The 23,480-nt window shown below is 43.2% G+C and overlaps 1 protein-coding gene across 1 annotated transcript in view; it reads left to right on the top strand.

Annotated features, from left to right (window-relative positions):
- Window positions 1-23,480, top strand: part of EFEMP1 (EGF containing fibulin extracellular matrix protein 1) — a 378,486-nt gene that overhangs the window by 261,877 nt on the left and 93,129 nt on the right. The window lies entirely within an intron of this gene.

Here is a 23,480-nt window from a genome sequence, read left to right as displayed (position 1 = left end):
TGTCACAAGCAGGAGCTCTCAAACATCCTCCCAGCTTCAGTGCCAGCTCTCGGTGTTCCTTAATGTCCCCACCTATGAAACAGAGATACTGGCAAGCCTTTTTAACATCACAACCTTATTTATGAAGGCTTTTGAGGATGAAAACCTGCTCTTACCCAATCTGCTGATGTTTCATTAGCAGAGCTACAGTTGTGCTCAGTGGGGATGGCAAGTGGTGGGTGAGAGTGAGATGGGGTTAACTTGTCCCTGCTGTCAGCAGCTCATCCTCACGGTCCATGTGTGACCCCAGCATGGGCTGGCTCCCAGGGCAAGCTGAGGGCTCTCTGTCATGGGGAAAAGGGCAGCTGCTCTGCCCTCACTGCTCAGGGGATGGTTAAGGTCCCTGCCTGCCCCAGCTCCATCTTTCACAAACAGGCTTTGCTGCTCTGTTCTTCTCACGTGTGCTTGCCACAAGGATATTATTACTGGTTGCTCCAGGAAAAAGCCCTTCTACCTCTTGTCTTTGTTATTAGTTCTCATGTCCATCTTCAAGGAAATTAATAAAGCAACACTTGCCTTCCTCCAAAAGAGAGATGCAGGCAGAAGTTGGCAGTATTGGCTACACTAACCACACCTTGCTAGTACAAAGCAGGTCAGAAAAGGGTTGTGATTAGGGTTTGGCTGCTGGGTGCACAACAATGGTGCAGCATGGGCTTTAGGAGCATGGTGCAGATGTCCACAAGATTTGTGCAGCCATTTACATGTGTCTACCAGCAAAGCACCAGCCTCCACCAAAGGCAGCGGTCACAGCCCAGGGAGTAGCTGACTTCCCTTTCTGGGGCTGTCTGACCAGTGGGAAGAAACATAGAACCACAGAATGGCTGAGGTTGGAAGAGACCCTAAAGCTCATCCTGTTCCAACCCCTGCCACGGGCAGGGACCCCTTCCACTAGAGCAGCTTGCTCCAAGCCCCTGTGTCCAACCTGGCCTTGAACACTGCCAGGGATGGGGCAGCCACAGCTTCTCTGGGCACCCTGTGCCAGCGCCTCAGCACCCTCACAGGGAAGAGCTTCTGCCTAAGAGCTCAGCTCAGTCTCCCCTGTGGCAGGTTCAAGCCATTCCCCTTGGCCTGTCCCTACACACCCTTGTCCAAAGCCCCTCTCCGGGTTTCCTGCAGACCCTCTTTAAGTACTGGAAGGCTTTTATAAGGTCTCCCGAGAGCCTTCTCTTCTCCAGGCTGACCCAGCCCAGCTCTCTCAGCCTGGCTCCACAAAATCCAATCATACTTTTTGTAACTGCCCGTCTCCCTGCAGAGCAGCAGGCATGGCCTCTGCTCTAGTATCTGAAGGAGGATGATGCGTTGGTCCATGCTGTTGATATTCCACTTTCTTCTGGAAAACCCTGGCAACACTGAGATGGTTTCCCAGACACTGGAAGGACCGCTGCAGGACTCTCGAGTGACTCATGTTCCTTTCTAGGACTAAGGTGTTCTGACCCTCACACAATAACCTCTGATATGGGAACAATTAAACTTTCCAGAGTTAGCACTCTGACATCAGGAACTTTCAGGCAGGATTTCTGCAGCCAGTTCTGCTATAAATCCCCAGTGAATGAGACCAGCTCTTGCCTCGCTGTCAGACTGCCCTTTTCCCTTGACAAGTGAACTCCTCAAGCCATACTGAAAAGCTACTTCAGCCAGTACCTGAGTCAGCACCGTGGGGACCAGTTTGATGCACGTGTGCCGGCTACACTGAGCGCAGCATCCATCCTTCCACACAAAAGACGGGCAGCAAACACAGTGCAGCATCTCAAAGGAAAGGAAAACCACAGAGTGGTGATGGTGAGGAACAGGTAACCTGTTTCTCTGTTGTATGTGTGCAGTGTCTGCCAGGCTTCCAACCAAAACACCCTGAGCTGTGATGCAAATACACCTTGCTTCAGGAGGAGCACAGACTACAGCAGAACTGCTTTAACCTAGGTAGGCCAACTGCCGTGTGAAAGCCCAGACCTCAGCCTGGGTGGCTGCAGTAGAACATGTACAAGGAACCATGCCCCTACAGAAGATGAGTCCTAAAAGCCTGGGAAAAGCTTGGGACAAATTCTGAAAGCATTTTGTGTCCTGACACTCTGTAAGAAACCAATGAAAGACACTTGGCAGTATTCAAATTTAGACTAGCTTTTCTTTAGTATTTCTTCTTTGTGTTATAACCACTGAACTGCTGGTGCTCGGCTGATAAAGGATACCTCATTTAGCCAAATGACCCTCCCTTTTTACTACTAAAGGGTAAAGGAGTGAACTTAGATCAGAAAATTGGTTTGAATGAGTAATACAGAGACACATAACGAACCCTTCTATACATAGTCACTGTCACAAAGATGACAGAAGGAGGGTTCTCATTCCAATTACTACCAAAGTTACCATCAAATGGAATGAAGAGCTGGCCTGTGTGCATACAAAAGCAGTAGGAAAGTTATGCTTTACAGCGAGACAAAAGGCCCAGTTTCCAGTGATACATTCCTGGGGAAGCCAGCAGCTCATTTGCTGATGGCATAACAAAAAGGATAGAAATGATTTTGAATCCAAAATTCATGTTTCCACTGGTCTTACTTGATTCCTTTATTTTTCAATTGCATATTCCAATCAGCTGTAACACGCATCTGGAGGAAGAAAGCGCATTACAAATTATCCTTACTGATCATTTTAGCTTTGTGCTCAATTTCTACAGCCCCAGGAACACGACAGCTCTAAAGCTGTATTTCTGTTTAAGGTGTTTGAGCTGCATGCAGGCAGCAGATAGAAAATGTCACCTGCTCTGGATGTGCAATTGGCAGAAGTCAGGTGCAATGACCTCAATGAAGGGCCCACAGCACCTGGTGGCAGACTGGAGCCTAAAGATAGTGGAGGTGAAAGGAAGAGTGGGCAGCGGGTTTCAAATGCAATAAACCAGCACAGAAGCAAAACACAGTGATTGGGAATGGCACAGGGTGGGCATGGGTCACATTTTGCATTATAGGCATTAAAGAAAATACACACACATTTCAATCCATCTCATTTAACAGTGTTAACAGATCTGATTAAATATAGTCATATTCTACAGCCACCTATAAACCACCATCCTGAGCCATTCCACCTCCTCTGCAAAATGGGGGAAAGTAACAGTATTGACACATTGACATATTGATTCTATGATCAAAAAAAAGGGAGAATACTGGCTTCTGTGTAACCTGAAGCTGATCCAGCACCTACAGAGTCAATGAAAACATTCCTGTTGACTCCAGTGTGCTTTGGATCAGGCTTTTAGTTAGAGAGAGTCTTATACCAGGGAATCCTCTATTACTGAAGGAGAACAGCTCAAACCCTGCCTCACCACCTCATCTTCCTATTCCTTAGAAACACTTCTTTGAGGAAACAAGGTGCCATCTTTTGTGAGACATTTCCAGGCAGCTTTGAATGCCGAGGAAAATTACCTGGATGCAGCAATCACACTGCTAAGGGGACAGTAAACATGTTTCAAAATGCCACGAAGACCTACCCCAAGAATTAAGCACAATATTCCAGCTCTGTGCTATGCAGGAGGGAAACAAATGTCCATTTTCCTCAGCATGTTACCCTCCTGTGCTTCAGATTCATTCCTTCCCTTGAAATGGCATTATTTCCACATTATTCTTTGGCTTTTTGTTCCGGTTTCAAACCTAATTAAACTTGGAATAATTAAGCAATGCCTCCCTCAGAACAGCCAGGCCCTGCTTCTGTTTGCTTATTCTCCTGCTGCTTAGCCCATAAGCCTACCTAACGCAGCAGTGATTTAACAAGCCCCGACTTTTTGGGACACAGTAGAGTGGAACAGAGAAGGGGAAGATTTTTCAGCCTCACAAACCTTACAGCAGCACCCTCCTGCCTTGTCATTTCTGTACCTTGACAAGATCTCCAGCAAGAAAAATTTTGCATTTTCAGCCTCACAAAAACCATGGGTTCTCCAGCAATGAGGCAACGGAAAAAATCAATACTTGCCATGTACCATGTAACCAATAGAATAAGGGCAATGATTTATGTATGGATGGATGCAGACTGAATCAGCTGGGGCCTCAAACAGAGGGAGAGAGAGAGAAGGAGAGAGAAAGAGGTGTGGGGGTGAGCTGGACTGCAGTGATTATTCCTACACTATGGCCAGATATTCTTTTTCTTCTGCAGCAATAATCCCCTTCTCTAGCACTGCAGGACATAGAGGAAGGACTTGCAATGTGTGGAATTATCTGATGGACCAGCTTTTCTCTTTTTGCCTCAGAATAATGATGCTATGTTGAATATTAAGGTACAGTAAAAATAAAGAAGAATGTGGTCTGCAGTCCTTCAGTCTTCCAGCTACCTCCACCCTAATAAAGACCAAGCCAGTGGGTCAACAAGAACTAGTTTAAAGAGAGTCAAATTATCAACAGGATAAAATTGTACCATCACTGCTTCCTGACAAGAAAAAGCAGGAAGGGCTTACTGAAGAGAACTACTGTGTACCCCAGGAGTTTCTGCTGAGGATATAGTTGTGTAAATTGGATTACCAGGGATACAGCACTATAAGGTATTTAATGACTGTGGTAACTTTTAGGATATCTAATGCTGCTGTTGATTTAAAATCAAAACCTTCAAACTAAAAGATTTACTTATGTGTCTGTGTGATGCAGCTACCAATAAACACTTATTCAAACTATTTTCGATGCTTTACTGCTGTACTGTTAATGAATATCTAGTAAAATGACTTTGAAGTGACAGTAATGTGCTACAGAAATGTCAGATGATTTTATTAAAAACACCTCCTGTCTAGTTTAAAATAACCTGTACACATTTTGCAAGGCTTTGGCTGTTCTGACTGTATTTACATTTCTGAGAATCAGACGTTCATTCAGTACTTTCAATACTGCACTTTGCTGAGAAGTAATCTTGTTATAATTAATATTTCTGCTGCAATTACCACCGATGACTGAATCGATTCTCTTTTCTTTCTATAACATTTGGACAACATTTAACCCATGGGATTGTCAGTTTTCCTCTTGGAAGGCATAACATTTTTAGATAATGCTATAGAACAATAGGAGGCCACTAGTTAAATACACCAGTTCTGCAACGTGAGATCAATTAAAGCTTTAAGACTCGTGCTATGTTTAAAAGCTTTGTGTTTTATAGATGTCTGTGAATGTATGAGGTCAGAATAACACAGAAATCATTCCATTTCTGACTTCCCCCAATGTATGTCTGATAATGCGCTGGCGAGGTTAATCAGTAGCTACCAAATTGCATGTGGATGCTTTATGGTGAAAATAACAACGAACATACAAAGCCAATGTTTAACTGGAGTATAAATAGGGGCTTGCTTTCTAAAGAATGTCACTGTATGTCACCAGACTTTGCACCTGAATTTACATTTCTGACTATTCTGCTTTGATATTCCCTCCCTAGTTCTTTCACATAAGTTATACTGTGCCTAGCAGAACATACACTTGTATGGACATATCAAAATAACAGTAATGCAGCAAAATAATACACTAGAAATAGAGTTTTTATTTCATTTCCCATTCAGTTGGCAATGGCAGACAATATATTTCAGAGAATGAAAGTGTGGAACCCGTTATAAAGCAGAATAACTACATACAGCTCGCTCCGAATTCAGTCAGAAAATTCTTCTTGTGGCAAACCTGAACAACAAGAACAACCAAAGGGTCCTACACCCCTCAGTCCTTTGTCTTTAGGAATCCCACAAATTAAAATCTCAATAAATTAAAATACTTAAGGCTTTAGAATTATGTTAAGCTAAAAGGGGAAGAGATGCAGCCCATGTACCAACTAAAGCACGACAGAACACAGTCCACAAGTGAAGATGCCTTAACAACTTCTAACGTAGAAATAATATGATGTGCATAATTTAAGGGGGTTTCTCAAACTCCTCCAAGCACTGAGGACAGAGGAGGTTATCAAGAGGCTTACCTCTGAGCAACAACTGTAATTCTTCTCCTCCTGTTTTCTCTCTCTCTTTATTCAACAGAGCAACAGAAACTCCATGGATGATGATGACTTTCTTGACTTTTGTTGTGAGCTTCAGCCAGAATCCATGGACCTACGGCATTTGGAAATGGAGAGGGAATACCATGAAAACCTTGGCAGCAGCAGAAGGGAAAAAGTGGGAAGATCAACAGAACAGGTAACAGCTCTCCACAGCACCACGACCAGGTGAGTTACACCAGCAAACAATGCTTCAGAGCCAGGGAGATGTAAATCATTGCTGAAAATGAACGGAAGCATGTTGTCTTCATGCTGGACCTACACTGCTTTGGTAACTTGAAATACAAGCTCAGGTAGCTAAAGAAATCTGCCCAAGGCTTTGGTCAGTTACAATTCGCAGTTGTACATGTATATAGGGCAGACAGTTCATTTTAAAGCGACAGACAAGTTTATGGTTTATAAACCAAGGGCAGGGTGCACTATCACTAGTGCACTCTGTGCTCAAAATGTCAAGTGGCAAAGGAATTTTAAAACTGGAATAATGTTGTTACAATTAGGAAAAATGAAGAAAATGACCGTATTTGCAATACAGAAAATGATTTTAATGTCCAAGTCTTTCTGATGTACAAATCAGTGTTTGTTTCTACCAGCTTACTATGTTCTCAAGTTACCATTTGAAACTAAAGTTGACGAGTCCTCTCAGGGTGAAAACCCAGAGCTGCATTAATAAAAGCTGACAATAAAAATATTGGAGAGGAAAAAATATCTCATTTACCATTGTAAAAGAAGGCGAAGACTTTAATACCATGTTTACTGCAACTCATTTCCTTCGCATGCTTTCAGCTTTGATTGGAAGAAATGCACAGTCAGGGCACAGGCTTGCTCCCATTTACACCAACAGTGAGATTATCAGTAATACTAATCAAAGGATTTCACTTGATACCTTCTTAGCATTTTGAAAACTTGTGCTTTGGCAACAAGACCAGAAAAAGGAGGCTGGTGTTGTAACAAACATGTTAGTTTGAATTCATTTTCAATGCCAGGATGCATACGACTGTCTGTTAGTACAGAATCATAGAATGATGTCTTAAAACGAACGTGCTGAAATTGCTCCTTTATCTTAAAATCAATACAATGATTTAAAATTGTTTAGAAGCCCACATTTAAAACTTCTTCCTACATCAGTTACACCACTGTGATTTGTCACATGAATAAGGAAATGTCACAGAGTTTACCTGATTGAAATGCTTTATCGTGCCTTAGAAACTGCGACACTGTCCATCAGCAATACGTATGGGTTTGATGTCTTCCCAGTCTTTGGCTTTGTGTGGTCAAAGAACCAGGGATATTTGTTAGGATCTGCTAAACTGCTTGTGAAAATGTGCACACTGTCAGACCCAGCTGAAACTGCCACTGACTGGGGTAATGAACAGCACCAGCCTCAGCCTAATGCAGACCAAGGGGAGCAGTGGATTTAACCAAATGCGATGTGTATTGCGAGGTGTCAGATGGAATAAACAGCAAAAGAGGGGAAAAATTCAAACCAAAAAAGCATGGTAGAACCTGATCTGCAAAACACCAGCTACACAAAAGCAGCCCCCACTCTGCAGATAACCTGGTGATCTCTAGGCAAGGCCTCAGTGCTGTGAAAAGAAATGCGACAAGAAAAACGAAGCTTGTTATTTGCTATAGAACAAACCCAAAGTGTTTGTGATCAACACACTTGCTGACCAGTTGGAGAGCTGGTGGTTATCACCTGCAATTACTGGACCTGCATTTCTTCCTTGCTCCCGTTTCCCATACTTACAGTGTGCAATGTCTAACTGCTTCTTTTATCTCATGGAAACTATCCCAGCTCTGTCAACAGCTCCTGAATTTTTAACGCCGTACCCCCTCCCTCCCTCCCGCTTTTATTCCTCCTGAAATTTCCTGACCCCACATCTTAAGATAGAGCAACTTCCATGGATTAAACAGTTCTATAGGAGCCACCTAATAAAACACTATTAATTGTAATAGATTTTTGTTTCTTCTTCCAATGATATTTCCATGGCAACATTTTCCCATTCTATTGTGGAGGGTGTTCTTCATTCCCAGAGCAGGTTAACCACAGGGCAGGAAGGGCAGGCTCTTGGTCAGCCTTTATTTTCTCTGGTCCTTCAACAAAGGTTAGTTGAGGTCATCAGAAGCCAAAGGGTAATTACTTTTCCTCAACAGGGTTAAAGTCACACAGATTGCTATTGAGACAACTGTATGGACGACCTTCAGGTTTTTTGCTCAATCTGCTTTGCTTTTAGCACAGCAAATGCTCGTAAGGATAGCAGAGAGGGGGAAAGCCCAAAGAGCTCCACACCGGGTACATCTCCCCACTTTTCAGCTGTGCTGCTGAATATTAGTGCAATTCTTAATGAGAATGCAATTAGGTGAGCCCAAACCACAAAAGGGGTGAATAGTGATTAAACATGAAAGCTATCAATTGCCAGAAAGGACCTGTTCCATGATTTCTCTATTCAAGGAATTTTAATAATATTCCTACTCAAATGTTTAGGAGAGCAAACACCCCCATGTTCTCTGTTTCACTAGCTTCAAATTCATCACTCATGTCACCTGCTTCACTCAAAAGAATGAACTGGGATTGCAGGATTTAACTGGGGAAGACTTTAGTGCTCGGTGTATCTGGCCTATCTCCTTCTTTAGGCTTCCTATGGAACAGTGTCAGCTCAGGAATGTCGTGGAGATGGGGGAGAGAAAGCCAGACCTGAACTGCAGAGAAAACCAGAGAGATAATTTGGGTAAAGAAGGATTTTACATGGATTTAAAGGAATAAAGCAGGCTGGTGGTATACCAGTGTCTCCAGCAGAATGTGCTTAGCTCTCACCCTACATAAAGAGTGGAAATGCACTCAAATTCTAAACCAGCTTACAACAGATAAAAATCCCAATGTCTAAGAGCAAGAGCAACCTCAGCCAGTGGATCTGCACCGCTGGTTTGAATCACCAGGCATCAGGCAGGGCCCTGGGGTGTTTGCTTGGTCTCTGGGTACATGGGCCACCCAGACCACTAGAAGCTGGTGTGCCCTGGTCCACAGCCCCTGGCCCAGCACTGATGGTCAGGCAGAGCTCTCTGCTCCTTCCACTGGAACCTGAACATCCCCTGTGGCTTCCTGGGCACCACTGATCTCATTACTAAAATTAACAGCACTGGGTTTACTTTTTGTGGTACACTTTTAAGTAAATATTACAATAATAACAGTCAATAATGCAAAGAAAGAGGGGTGAAATGGGGGGTGTCATCTTTCCCAGCCTTAGCTTTAGCCTCCTGTGTTCTGACTACTCCTTCCAAGCTCAGTGTTGACCAAAATAAATAAATAAATACTAAAAGGATCAGGTACTGATCATTAAGATGTCCATTATAAATCAGGGAAGTGCAGCTCAGCTGCTTGATTGATGGGTTACTTTGTAAACTCAGCAAAAGGTATAAATAATCACAATGCTGATAAATGACAAAGGGAAGATTTGGTAATCAATCAATTCAGATGGGGCTAAATGGAAGAATAATGCATCATTTATATTTGGCCATATTCTACAGTATGTAAATTATTGAATACTTGCTATACCACTACCACATCAAAGAGGTGGTAGACAAATAGACGATCATAAGACACAGCTCTCAGACTCTAGCCCTGTCACGCTGTTTAACCATCTGCACTACAGTGTGCTGGGGGCAAGCCAAAGGACCTCAGAAACTTTCTTCTCTCCGGTGCTTAACAAGGGCAGATCTTTCTTTGTTCAGAAGCTACACTTTGCCAGATACAGCTGCTGCTGTAATTCTTGTAGAGAAATCACATTAAAGAGCACTACAAATAATATCATTAAATTAAGGATAAATGCATTTATAAGGACTGTCCATCAAGAAAGAGCTTAAAACACAGGAATCTCAGAGTTAAAGGCCAATATATATTACATCCGTAACACGTATGTATAAGAGAACCAAACATATTATGTTATGGAAAGCTGTTTTTAAAAGACACTATTAATATTAATTCCACTATGAAATGACTCTATGTGGCAACCAGATAGTTACAATGTGTTCTTAGCTCTGTAATCTTGCACTTCACTAAATTAATTAAGAATCTGAATTTGTTGGAAAGGGGATTTCCATTTGCCCTTTTCTAATTGTGACACTGGAAGAGTGTCATCCCAGACAGAACAAGGCACAGGTTTCACTAGCACCAGATTTCTAAGACGGAAATGCTTCCCCTTTCTATGTCATTCCTATTCCCATCAGTTACCAGCTTCCCTGCAGCCTGGGAAGCAGCAGTGGGTCTTTTTCCTGTAAGGAAATGAGGAATTTTCAACTATTTATGATCCACACATTCTGAATGTCCCAAATGCTCACTCTCACTCCAGTTACAAGTGTTCAGGACCCCTCTCCCTTCAAGCCAGCCTACGGGAGCTGATACAGAGCAGGACAGGCACAGGAGTCGTGAGCATCCTTCTGTCTTCCTGTCCTATCTGTCTGAAGAATCTGGGCTTTCAGGATAACATGTAACCATTCAGGGACAGACTGAAGGATCCAGGGAAGTTCTTGATCCCGCTGCCCTGGATTAATCTGCTTCCTCATGACTCCTAAGCAACGACAAGGACCACAAAGTGCTGACAAGGGCAGGCCAGAGAGCCAGGGAACATCTATTCACTACTTTTTCATCATTAGTTTAGACTATATCCTATCCAATATCATTCAGGTAACATCCTTACAGCCAAATGCAGGCTTTCTGAGTTGGTACTGAATCACTAAAACCCACAGTGACGCAATGTACCTACAAGCACTTTTATAGATTTAAAAGAAATGGTAAAAAACACTACAAAAATAGGAATTTCAGCTGCCTTTTCCATTAGTAGATAGCAGGGTACCAGAGTCACTAGTGATTTGTGAGTGGTTATTTGGATTCACTTTGCATCTACAATGACTGAAAATGGCACAGCCTTGGAGAAGACAGACTGCACAGGCATTTGTTTGCTTTGCAATCATCCTCTTGGGTTTCTGTTGTTGTTTTATAACGAGCAGAGACTGCAAAACAGCATCTCTGAAAACCATCTGGTCTTCAGAAATGGGGACTTCTCTCCAAAGAACAGCCTGGATTTGTCACTCTGTATCTGTGCCCATGTAGCTCTAAAATTATACAGTGTTTAGGTGAAAAGAACAATTGGAAACCCCCGAATATTGAAGCTGTTTCCTGATGTTTTCTCCATTTCCTCTGCTTCTCTGTAACACCTGCTCATGACCTCAGAGTGCAAGTATTTTCCAGGTGGGACACCTGAAGTGTAAAGCTCTTTCATGTCATCAGGCAGCAGAGACCTCGATGCTCAGAAGGCCTTGCACAAGTGTGAAAACATTCTTCACAACACTGAATGCAAAAGAAATTATTCTTTCTATAACACAGAAGGAAAGAAGAAATCCTGCTGGGACAGTGTGTGTGTGTGTGTCAGGTGCCTTCCTGGTCTCTGTCTTATCCATCGCTACTGGAGAGGGACTCTTCATCAGGGATTATAGCGACAGGACAAGGGGTGATGGGTTCAAACTGAAATAGGGGAAGTTCAGGTTAGTTATAAGGCAGAAGCTCTCCCCTGTGAGGGTGCTGAGGCGCTGGCACAGGGTGCCCAGAGAAGCTGTGGCTGCCCCATCCCTGGCAGTGTTCAAGGCCAGGTTGGACACAGGGGCTTGGAGCAAGCTGCTCTGGTGGAAGGTGTCCCTGCCTGTGGCAGGGGTTGGAACTGAGTGATCTTAAGGTCCTTCCCAACCCAAACCATTCTATGATTGTATGACTACTCTTAAACTCTCTTTTCCATTAGTTCTCTTGGGTGTGTTGACTTCCTTGTCACAAATTCTATAACCAGCTGATGTTATTAGGAATGATGCCTTATTCTGAATAAAATACCATAGAACAGGCCTTCCAAAAACTAAAGAGCAAAGCAAGTTTGTTTCTCCAGACTTGGGCTCTAAATGGCAGCTGGCCATGTAGAGGTAGAAGCCTGAAGTGAATCACTATAATCAGTACCAGAGGATCACCTTCCATACCATGCACCCAACAGCAATACACTTCTCTTCAGAGAGTATTAATGTATTTTAGTAAAAACTACTGTTGTGTGAGTCATACAAAGAGAAGTATATTCCAACTGAAGTGCTGCTGCTTTCAACCTGGGCTTTCAAAAAGCACATTTATGGTGCTCTCAGAGCAAAAGACGTGTTTTGTATCTCACAGCTCTTAATCTGCAATGCACAGCTCCATCTGCATCACCAGTGCAGGTGATTGCTGCTAGCACAGTGGAAAAAAACAGCTAGGAAACCTGGCTTGGAGCTGATGGAGAAACTGTGGCACCCAAAGTGTCATAAAGGAAAGGTAAATAGGTTTCCCAGATGGTAAGAGTGGAAAACGTGCAAATAAAGCAAGCTGACAAATTCACATTATCTCAGAAATAACCAATCTTCCCATTTAACAGTAAGACTTGGAAATATTCATAATGTGCCTTGGGATTGACTACTGCAGTCTCTGACTATCACAGGCTTGTGCCTAATGGAAAGGATGTTTGTTCCTGAACTTTCTCAGAGCTGACTTTTGCTTTTCCTGGCCTTTATCCAAGCAGAGTGCAGATCAGAGAGGCCTAGGATTCCCACACGACACACAGGGAGCCACACGATACACTGCTCCTCTCTCATTCCCACTTCATCCCTTCGAGGTCTATCCTATAGCCAACAGAGCTGTAGTGTCACAGGCTGGATAACTCCCTCTCACAACAGGCAAAGAAGAGATCACTGCTAGCCTCATAAGCTACCTTCTTATCTTGAAACCTTGTGCCACAAAGGCAGATAGATAGGGAGTGGACTGTGGGATCTGTGTGCTTATTTGACTGTCACCTGAAAAACCACATGCAGGAAAGCCCCATACCCTAGTACAGCAGTTATCTGTTCACCTATGACAGATACCTTCCTTCAGCTGCGACCCTCAGCATCTTGATTTTCTGTCAGCTTTAAATCCCAGCTCATTCGAAGAGTCACTACTCCTCGTGATTCTTGACTTTCATAGTTTCTAATTAGCCTTCATAGCAGTCTATTACCCAAATGAATTGTGATATTCCACTTGGTATGTTACATGAAAACAACCGACATTCCCATTTCTCCTTAGCATCATTTACCTCACAGTACTGCTGTCCTGAGGGTAGCACATTTTAACTGCGCAGTTTAGTCATTCAAATGAAGAAAGGTGAAAGGAAACAAAGCCAGGTTGAATATTAACTCCAACTTTCCTTTCCAAAGTTATTCCTCCGATTAGGAGTCTTAATTGGGAAGATCTGTTCCCAAAGCCGTACTTCCTGAAGGTCTGTACACGAGATAGGCCCATGGGAACTGCCCACACAGCTTGGCACAGCCCTCACTCACGGTGGCAGTGGTAACAAGAACAGTTCTCCAGTCCACACTGCAGATCTCTGCTCTCTGTTCTGACTGCAGCAGCTGTGGGGTCATTCAAGCAGAACTCACCGAGAGGTAAGAGATGCACGAAGATGATCCCTAAGTTTAGAGGAAGTTACTTCCAGAGGGAAACTAAACTATGAAGTGCAGGATGATGAGGGTTGGCTTTCATTGCAGGAGATGAGTGAACGGGGTATTTCTTCCAACTAATGTAGGTTTCTGAATGTCATGGACCCCCCAGGTCCACACCTGTTCAGTAGCACAGCAGTTCACTGAAAACTCCAATATCTAACAGGTCATCTGTGGAACTGCTCAGTTATCAATGCTGGAAAACTGACAGCAGGCTTGAGTGTTATCTGGTTTGGAACAAAAGTCACTTTTGTCTCTTTTTGTGAGCTCAGCCTGAAGACCTGAGATTGACACACCACTGATCTTCCTCGAAACAGAGCACCAACAGCTTGTAGAGGGTGGCTCCCTTTAGCAACCATAACTTGAGCAACAAATCGTAACTATTGCTTCCTCCACCTTCATCCAGTGCAGCAGAAACAGCATTCTTAATTTGAGATTCACAAGTTTAAGATCAACAAGCAAAATTTTAATCTCTTTGTTCATTTTACTGCATTATAACAACTCATTCAAGTTGCATCACTGATGCAACCAAGGTACACTACAACTACTATTAGTAGTAATTACTAGACTGTGCAGTCTTACAGCCCCTGCACCCAATTTCAACAACATCAGGAAGCCTTTACTGGCCACTACCTGTAGCCTCTCCTAGGGACTGCAGCACATCAGCACAGCCAAACCAGTCAGACCAAACCTGGAGTCCTGCCTCTGGCAGTGGCGCAGAGCAGATGCCAATGGGCAAGGATAATGATCATAGAATCATGGAATGGTTTGTGTTGGAAGGGACCTTAAAGCTCCTCCAGTTCCAACCCCTGCCACAGGCAGGGACACCTTCCACTAGAGCAGCTTGCTCCAAGCCCCTGTGCCCAACCTGGCCTTGAACACTGCCAGGGATGGGGCAGCCACAGCTTCTCTGGGCACCCTGGGCCAGTGTCTCATGATGTGGCAAAGACATGGTGCAGCCTCCTGCAGTCTGTGGTTGTGGCAGTGCTCTGTTCACAGTCACCACTGTATCCACCAACTCTCTCTTCCCCCGGTCTTTGTCTCCTATGCTCACTGTGCCTTGCAGCACTTTTTAAAGGTTTATTTTTCTCGTCTTCTCACTCTAATCACCCTTCTTGAAGTGCCCTCTCTGTTTCCCCTTCTACTACCAGCTCATTACTACATCCTGCCCACCTCTTTTCTGCCACACCTCTCACTACCGCACTGAGCCAGGTCAGGTAACCTGCCTCTAATAACACATCTGAGTGGAAAACATGGCTTTAAAATATAAAATCCTCTGAATAACCAGAGTCGCTGGTCCACACTGATGATCCAAAAGGCACTAAAATACGTATTATATTAGATTTTCTTCTTGCTGCTCTTACTAGAATATTCACAATACTAAGATTTACAGAACTAAATCAATCTCATCCCTGTGTGCAGTGTTTCATGCATGTATTTCTGCGTACAAGAGGCATTTCTGCCTGCAAAGCAAGGTTATCTCAACAGTTCAGCATCATGTGCCCATCCAAAATGTCCTCTGAGGTGCAATAACACACTCAAAAGCTTGCTTAAACAGCACCAAAACATTAACAGTCTTTTGTGAAATTCTATGGTAATGTATATTTGCAATGGGGCAGATTTCTTCTCATACCCACCACCAATCATCTGTCAAATAACTGCTTCAGGAAAGCAAACTAGCAGGATGCAAAAGCATTACTGTTTAACAATCAAAATTAACCTCAGATAGGGATAAAAAGATTTTAAACTGTGACTTTTATACATTATTAACTGCGCATGACTTTCCTACGGCTGCTGTCCTTGCCCACAGAAATAGAGGATTCAGAAAATCAGTTATGTCTTCATCCTGTAGATCCCAAAGAGTTCTTACAGAGTTCTTACACATCCCAAAGAGTTCTTCTATAGTTCTGAAATCAAACTTGCCCATTTTAGTGCCCACCAGGCTTCTATCAGCACTCAGCACTGTACAGGAAAGATTCTCAAAGCAATACCTCTCTAATTTCAGGACTGAAATATCCAGATTTAGATTAGATTCTGTGGCATGGTTAATAACTGCCTTAACAAAAGCTTCCCCTGCTCCATTAGGCTTGTTGTCAGCTACTCCTCTGGCAGCAGACAAAGAGTTAACGTCAAAATGCATCTCCCGATACCCCGATTGCCTTTCCTCATCCATTGTTTCCAAACTTCTTTTGAATGGCCAGAAATTTTCTGCCTGAATAAACTCCCAACAGAAAACAGGAGCAAACAGCACAACGAGGCAGAGAAAAACTGCATTGGCAGCACAGAAAGGAGGCCCGGTGCTAAAATCACAGAGTTCCAGCACAGCATTTATTGTGCAAGTAATGTAATTACAAAATGCAAATTTCACCCTCTTGAATCAACGTTAGTTAAAGATAGCAACATTCTGTGCAATACCCTGAATCTGGCAAGTTTAGGGGATTTGGATGGCTTAATACTCAGAATGGAAAAGAAATGAGCCCAACTCTTTGGAAAGCTGGGACAAAAAGGCTTTTAAAAATAACAAACCCCTCTTTTCATAGCACTCCATGTCTCAGCTTTCCTTTACACTGAAATCTGACGCTGGAAGTAGTATTTGTCACTAATACACAAGAGCTTCTCATTTCAACCTTCTGTTTTGATCACTCGTAGCATTCTCACATTACTATTGGTAGTAAAAATATATTCTTACACAAACCAAGAGCAGTGCATTTCAGTTATGCTTATCTATCGATTCAGTTACACTTGAATTGATCTCAAATTGTTTCAAGCAACTGTTCTGCACCCAAAACACCACATGAACCACAGAAACCAGATCAATAGATTTCAAGTGAAATAATTGTTTTCCTTTGTAAGACCCCCATTACTTCTTGAATGCAGAAGTGTTTGATTGACCTCCAGGAAAGCAGCAGATGTGAATAAGCCAAGCACCTCAGGCCTTATCATTTAAAGTCAGGCCTTGAAAATTACAGGGAAGTACACTGAATGTGCTTGGGTTGCTGTGGGAAAAGCACAGCTGGAAAAGCTGCAAACCTGCATTTTGCTCTGATAACATGAGAAGATATACATGGTAAACCCAGGCTTTTAGAGTTAGTCACTCCTGAACACACAGAAAGATATTTTATTAGCTAAGAAATGAATTCAAGGATTCGTGACTGACTGGTTTTATTTTCCCAGTATCAGTGGTAGCGAGGTGTTTGTCCTGTTCTGTGAGATTTCACACAGCTGTGCCACTCAACTCACTTTTCATAGTGTCTTACGACATAATGTTGAGGCTTTGTGAGTGCAGTCACTTCCAGATTGCCCTATTCAGACCTACAAGGAAAGAGGCATAAACCAGCGCAGCAGCTGAGGAAACTAGGGTGACCCCATTAATTCTACTGTGCAGATTTATTCCAGATAAGCAATTTATTGGGGTGCCAAAAGCGAGATCTTAAGTGGTGCTGCTAAACAGAGGGAGATGGGCTCTTCTAGGGGCTCAGGATAGGTTTAGACAGGGCGCTGACCTCCGTGCAACACAGCCAGCCCTAGGAGATGAAATGATAATGGTATCCCCAGGCTGTCAAATCTTCCTCTGTGTGGTCAATGCTGCTCCCTTTACCTTTCTTTCCTACCTTTCTCTGTCCTTCCTACCTGGAACATGCCCTTTTGCACAGAAGAAAGTGTGCAGGGACCATCATCTTTGCCCGCAGCCATGGGCAGGAACAAAGTGCCTGCAGAGAACTGAGGGAGAGTGTGACTGGAATGTGTTGGAGTGAGTGGTATCTGTGGATGTGGGTTGGTGGTACAGGACCGAGCAGCTGGACAGAGGGTTAGGACATCCTGTGATGGTGATTATGGGAAGGCCTTGCTAGAAGTCACAAACTTGATGGGCTTGACCTGTCAATCTCAGCCCAATATATGCACACTCCATTAGACAGACTTAAAGAGCACACAGCAGGAGCAAAGTTACTGCTTAGGTAATGCAAACATGGGTGTTCCCCCAGCAGGCATCAACAGCAAACAACAAAAACCATATGTGAGCCTACTTACAAATTGTAGCTTTAATACCCAATTCTATTTGTAGGTTATTTCTACCTTCAGCTGATGCTTTCCGCCACAAAAGAAGTAGGAACTGGGAGTACAGTGGTGTGGTTGTGGTCTTGGGATGAGCTGCTGTCCCTAGCACCAGTCCTGCTGGAATGGGAAATTGTTATTGCTTTTCATTAGACTGCAAATAAACTAAATACATTCTAGCTTAGGATATTTTCGTAAGGGAGCCTTGGTTAGCTCCTTGCACATATTAGACCTGATCTGAGCCTTACTCTTTTATGAGTGCCATAAACTGCAAACACCTTGTCATAAACATTTGCAAAGGTCAAAGCAATTGCAACAATTTTGCTAAAGAGATAAATGGTCAAATAAAACATTGAATTGTTAATTCCCAGGTGACAAAAAGCTGCAGGAGTCAGATCAATAAGAAGACACACAGAACGGATTCTGGGATAAAGGGCGGGTCAACCTTGAAGTGTTAATAACTTGCTCCTATTATTTTGCTCTGGCACATCATGTGTTCTAGCAGGTAACATTGCTGTTAATAGCAAATTAATGTCCACGGATACACAGAAGGAAAAATGGGAGTCGGAGACTGTTGAGACAAAAAGTTTGGAAAGGATTTAGTTCCATTAACACAAGGAAAAACAGTGACAGGTGATAAAAGACAGGAAAGCACAGTTTTACTGTTATTTCTAATCTAATGTGTTAGTCAATTCTCTTTCTCTCTGCAAATATTCTCTTTCCATCCTTATTCTTAATGCCTGGGCTTTATTAAACAGTCACTGCCAAAACCATACAGGCTTATGTGAGTTAAGAGAATTGTAAGTATATTAGAAGACAGCTGAGTATGTTGAAGCAGATGCTCAGCTGGTTTGTACTGCCTGAGCTGTTGGTATGGAACTGGGGTGATTTGTATTGGCCTAAAGTCTGCCCCCCGGAATACATTAGTGTTTGTGGAAGGGCAGTATGGAAATTAGCATCCTTGGCAGATATGTTTGTCTAAGAGAAGAGAGAACCTTTCTTAAGTACATAAAAGGGCGACCATAATGTTCAGCATTTCTCTCTGCTGAAAACACAGCTACTTCAGCAGTAACTCCTCCTTTTATTGGGGAATTCATGCCTTTCTGCCCACACTGACCATTCAACTCAATAAAATGCAGGTTTGGAATTGCAAACATAGAATTGATGCTCAAGATTGACTACATTTGCATAAAAGGTCTCTCAGGTCAAAACAGGGGATATGGAAAAGGGACTTAGAGAATCATTAGAAGGCACTGTCTGTTCTCTCTAGTCCACCCCATTCAATATGGTTTTATCGAATACTGTATCTTTTATTGCAGCCCAGCTATCGAGTTAGTTGGGCTACAATAAAAGTCAGATAAACCACACTTTGTTATGAAAACTACACCCCCCCAATTTCATGACTGTCTTTAGATGAGATGATTAATAGTTCTCTCAAATTGCTAAAATTCCCTTTCCACCTTATACACAAAATTCCAACAGGAGCATGGAAGCATCAAGTATGTTGCTTGAAGCTGTGCACTGAGTGACTGCAGTCTAGCAACTGGCTCTTAGTTACCAGTGCAGTGTCCCTGCTTCAGTGTGAGGTGTCCCTGCCCATGGCAGGGGGGTTGGAACTGGATGATCTTAAGGTCCTTTCCAACCCAAACCATTCTATGATTCTATAATGGGCTCCTATTTTAAGTTTATTTTGAGACAAATATTAAGGGAAATTTCAGGCTGTTGGAAGGAAACCACCTGAAGAAGCTACTTCTCAAAACTATTGCATGTTTAGACCCTTCAAGAGGAGATGACAGGTTTAAAAGTTATATACAAAGGAAATTACCTCATTATTATCTAATTAAGGATGTTTTTGAGTGAAAGAGACTTTTCTAAAGAGAACTGTAGTGATAGGATAAGGGATAATGGGTTTAAACTGAAACAGGGGAAGTTCAGGTTAGATATAAGGCAAAAGTGCTTCCCTGTGAGGGTGCTGAGGTGCTGGCACAGGGTGCCCAGAGGAGCTGTGGCTGCCCCATCCCTGGCAGTGTTCAAGGCCAGGTTGGACACAGGGGCTTGGAGCAAGCTGCTCCAGTGGAAGGGGTCCCTGCCCGTGGCAGGGGTTGGAACTGGATGAGCTTTAAGGTCCTTTCCAACCCAAACCAGGCTGGGATCCTATGATTCTATGAGTAAGCAACTCATGGAAGTCAAAGCAGGAAAAATGTCAAAATCTATCAGAAGTCAGTAACTCCTGATACGCAGTGAAAAATATCTCCCAGTATCCATGGGAAGGAACTGAGATACTCCAACTACCCCAAAGCATTTTGCAGTGGTATAAAATACAGACAGCAATGGCTGCATTGATCCCACTGGACACGTGAAGGCAAACGAGCATTTGAAAGGTCAGTAATTTTACTTCTGCCAAATTGGATGCCAGTAATTTGTGGAAGTCTGAAAGCCAAATATCAGGGTAAATTCCCCCACTTATATGTAAATGTAATCACCTCTAACAGCAACCTCAGGGCATCTGGCATGAGAAATGCAGAGAGAGTGCCTAATCCCATAAAGCACGACAGACTAAGGGATACACAGAAGATGCTACATGACAAACACCTATTTAATGTGCTATAAATGCCATGAAAATATACTTTGAGAGGAAATGTTAAGGTTCTGTTAACTACTTATTAAATGAAAATAAAACTCTTCTAGTGCACTTCAGAAATGTTAGATTGCATAAATCCCATTTTAATGGTTAAACAAAAATTGACTCATTCTCCAAGTCAACTTTAAGGTGTCATTTTTAGCCTTAAAAAGAGAAAAACACATTAGAGGGTTTTTCCAGAGAAGATATTTTCACTTTCTGTCTTCTAAAACCATCACTTGATATATATACAGCATGAGGCCTCCTGGCTCACTCAATTAATGGCAGTTATGCCACTAAAATTAATGGCTAAAGGATCAGGACACGGTTAGGTTTTTCCTAGAGTATTTAAAATTTAAAGAGACTTCCACAATTCTAATCTAATAGTAATAAATAATAACCACTAAGTGGGTCTGTCCAACATGGGGAAGGAGATCTGGCAACAGGAACGTAATTCAAGCTACTGCTAAAACAGTATTGCTTGTGTAATCAACTGACATCCTCTGAAGACACACGAAGAGCACAAAGGGACATGAAGTGACATCCTGCCCTGCAGCAGCTCCTCAGGGGGTTATAGGCATTGCAGCAGAAATCCCACTGCTTTCCAGCCCTATTCTGCGACTCAGGCACCAGGAAGCTGCCCTGATCCGTAATTTTTCCATTGCCATAATTTCTTTCAGCATCCTTTCTTATGAAGGTGGGGAAAAAAGACTGAAGGAAAATAATACACTGGAATCTGCAGGGCAAACCCCACCGTCCTCCAAGGAAACACCACACATGCAGTGACTACTGTGTGGACCTTCCTCTGTCCACAACCATTAGGAAATAAGACTCAACACTGACAGGCTCAGGGTTAGCAGGATGTGAGACCTGCTAGTAACACTTCACTCCTCTGCAATATCACAGGCACCCTTCACTGCCTTTTGCACTCCAGGGTAGAGGAGAGAATGTAAAGTTTGAAACTCCCTTTGCTTTTGTGTTGCTGTTACTGTAAAGACATCCATGTCATGGGCCTGGATTTCAGGCTGATGCGAAGAGCATGTGCTGTCAGGCCTACAAAGAAAGGAAGAAGGGTTCATTTGGGTTGCCTTAACTTAAAAGGTGATTTAAGAACAGGCCACTGTTGAAGAAAGAACCTATTAGGGTGAGAGTCTGTAGGTTTCACTATAGTTTCACCCCCCTAGATACAAGACAGATCTGTATAGCTGTTATTAAAGGGCTCTGTTTCATGTCTCCCTTCTAATTTTGATAATTTGATTACATTGTATGACACTGAAAACATATAAATGGGGTGCTTCTACCCCAGATCCACCCTAGCATCTCCACACAGTACTACCATTTTGATGCAGTTTGCTTTGTTTTCCTATGAATTTCTAGGGTTTTGACTTTCATTAGAAATCAGGTGCTTTAACCTTGTATTTGTAGGCTGACTCAGCCTCTATCAAACCAAACCTGACTGTGTCAAACCAGCCACTGAGCCAGTAAGTCTGTGAGAGGTTCCAGAGCCATGGCAGTATAGAAAGTTTTCTCTGGTAACAAAGGAGAGAATAAGCTGGTTTTACAATCACACCTATTTACTAATTTCAAGTTAGTTCAGACGTAACATTAGTAGCAGCAGTATTTGTATCACCTGAGACACACATGGAATACAATGGTCTGTGTTTTGCCTGTCACCCTTTTCACCCACACAAGCCACTGTTTTAAATATCTATTTTAAATCAACGTCTCTTTGCCCTGCCAAGAGAGGCAAATGAAGAGCACTTCACACACACCATCTAGTAATCCTGATGGAATACAAATGTTAGCTTATTGAAGTAAATGCCACTTCCTAAATAACCACAAAATACAACATACCTCTGAGTGATTGCTGCACCAGTTTAAATGCTCCAAAATGCTAACACCAGTTTTTAGGAATGGAATAATATGCTCACAGACTGTAGTAGCTTACACAGAAGAGCTCCCCTCTCTCACAATGGAGCCTGGCATGCTGAAGTGTAACTAGTTCGCATGCAGTTCTATTAATTACAATCAAAAGAACGTGATTTAACCTCGTAACTGTGGCCTTTTGAAGAAGAGAGAGGCAACTGCTGTGAAAGTGCACATCTTGTGCTCTCCCAGCTTTTCCTGTTCCATTAAAAGGCCCCCGGATCTCCCCTGGGTCACAGCACAAACCAGCAGGAGTACGCAAAGACCAGGTGCTGCAGCTTATTGCAGCTGCAGTGCATGTAGAGGGGGGAAAGCTACTGCTGATGCTCACCATGCCTGAAAGAGCCACTACCTGGAGATGTTCCATTTCCCCCCAGCAGCACCTCTTTAAAGCAGAGCTGGTCAGATGTAACAGTCACTCATGGTTAAATTACTAGCAAGGCTCTTTCTGGAGAGACGTGGCCTGAAGCCCATTTGTGCTTAGACAGAATCCAGCCCACAGTACATCACAGCAACAGTGTTCAGGGCAAAAACAAATACATAAATGTGAATGTTGCTCAGCAAGTGACTGCAGAGAACAAGAAGCCAGAGCATCACGCTCTGTGATAGTACCGCAGCTACAACACGATGGGAAAACACACACTTCACACTGCACCACTTGTGAACAGTACAGGTGAATGGTGAGATAACAACTACATGTATAATTAAACCCGTCAGCTTTGACTGGACAATGTTGGGAACACATTGTTCACTGCCCCTATCTTGTTCTCTCTTCCTCTCACTTTCCTTTTCCCTTCTTTTCCCCTTTCTCCTTTCCTTTCTTTTGTGCCCTTCCTGCTTATGCTGAAGCCCCTCCGGAAAGGGGCTTTCTCAGTACCAGGGACAAAGGGATTCAGCTCTGGTTTGTCCTTGTGCAATACCACAGCAAACCCAGGCAAGGTGGATGACAGCAATTGCTGTAAGGAATCTGTAAAAATATGTACTTAACATACAACCATAACAGCCCCCTGATGTTAGACAAGTCATGACATCAGCATGGGCTTTTGTTCGAATCGTATGGAACAGATGCATGGAATCCCAGACTGGTTTCTGTTGGAAGGAACCTTAGAGCTCATCCAGTCCCAACCCCTGCCACGGGCAGGGACACCTTCCACTAGAGCAGCTTGCTCCAAGCCCCTGTGTCCAACCTGGCCTTGAACACTGCCAGGGATGGGGCAGCCACAGCTTCTCTGGGCACCCTGTGCCAGCGCCTCAGCATCCTCACAGGGAAGAGCTTCTGCCTAAGAGCTCAGCTCAGTCTCCCCTCGGGCAGGTTCAAGCC

The sequence above is a fragment of the Pezoporus occidentalis genome, unplaced genomic scaffold (assembly GCF_034315485.1).
Source record: "Pezoporus occidentalis ecotype Australia unplaced genomic scaffold, CSIRO_AGI_Poc_V1 ctg10, whole genome shotgun sequence".
NCBI classification, from domain to species: Eukaryota; Metazoa; Chordata; class Aves; order Psittaciformes; family Psittacidae; genus Pezoporus; species Pezoporus occidentalis.
This window is presented reverse-complemented; position numbering and strand designations above follow the sequence as displayed.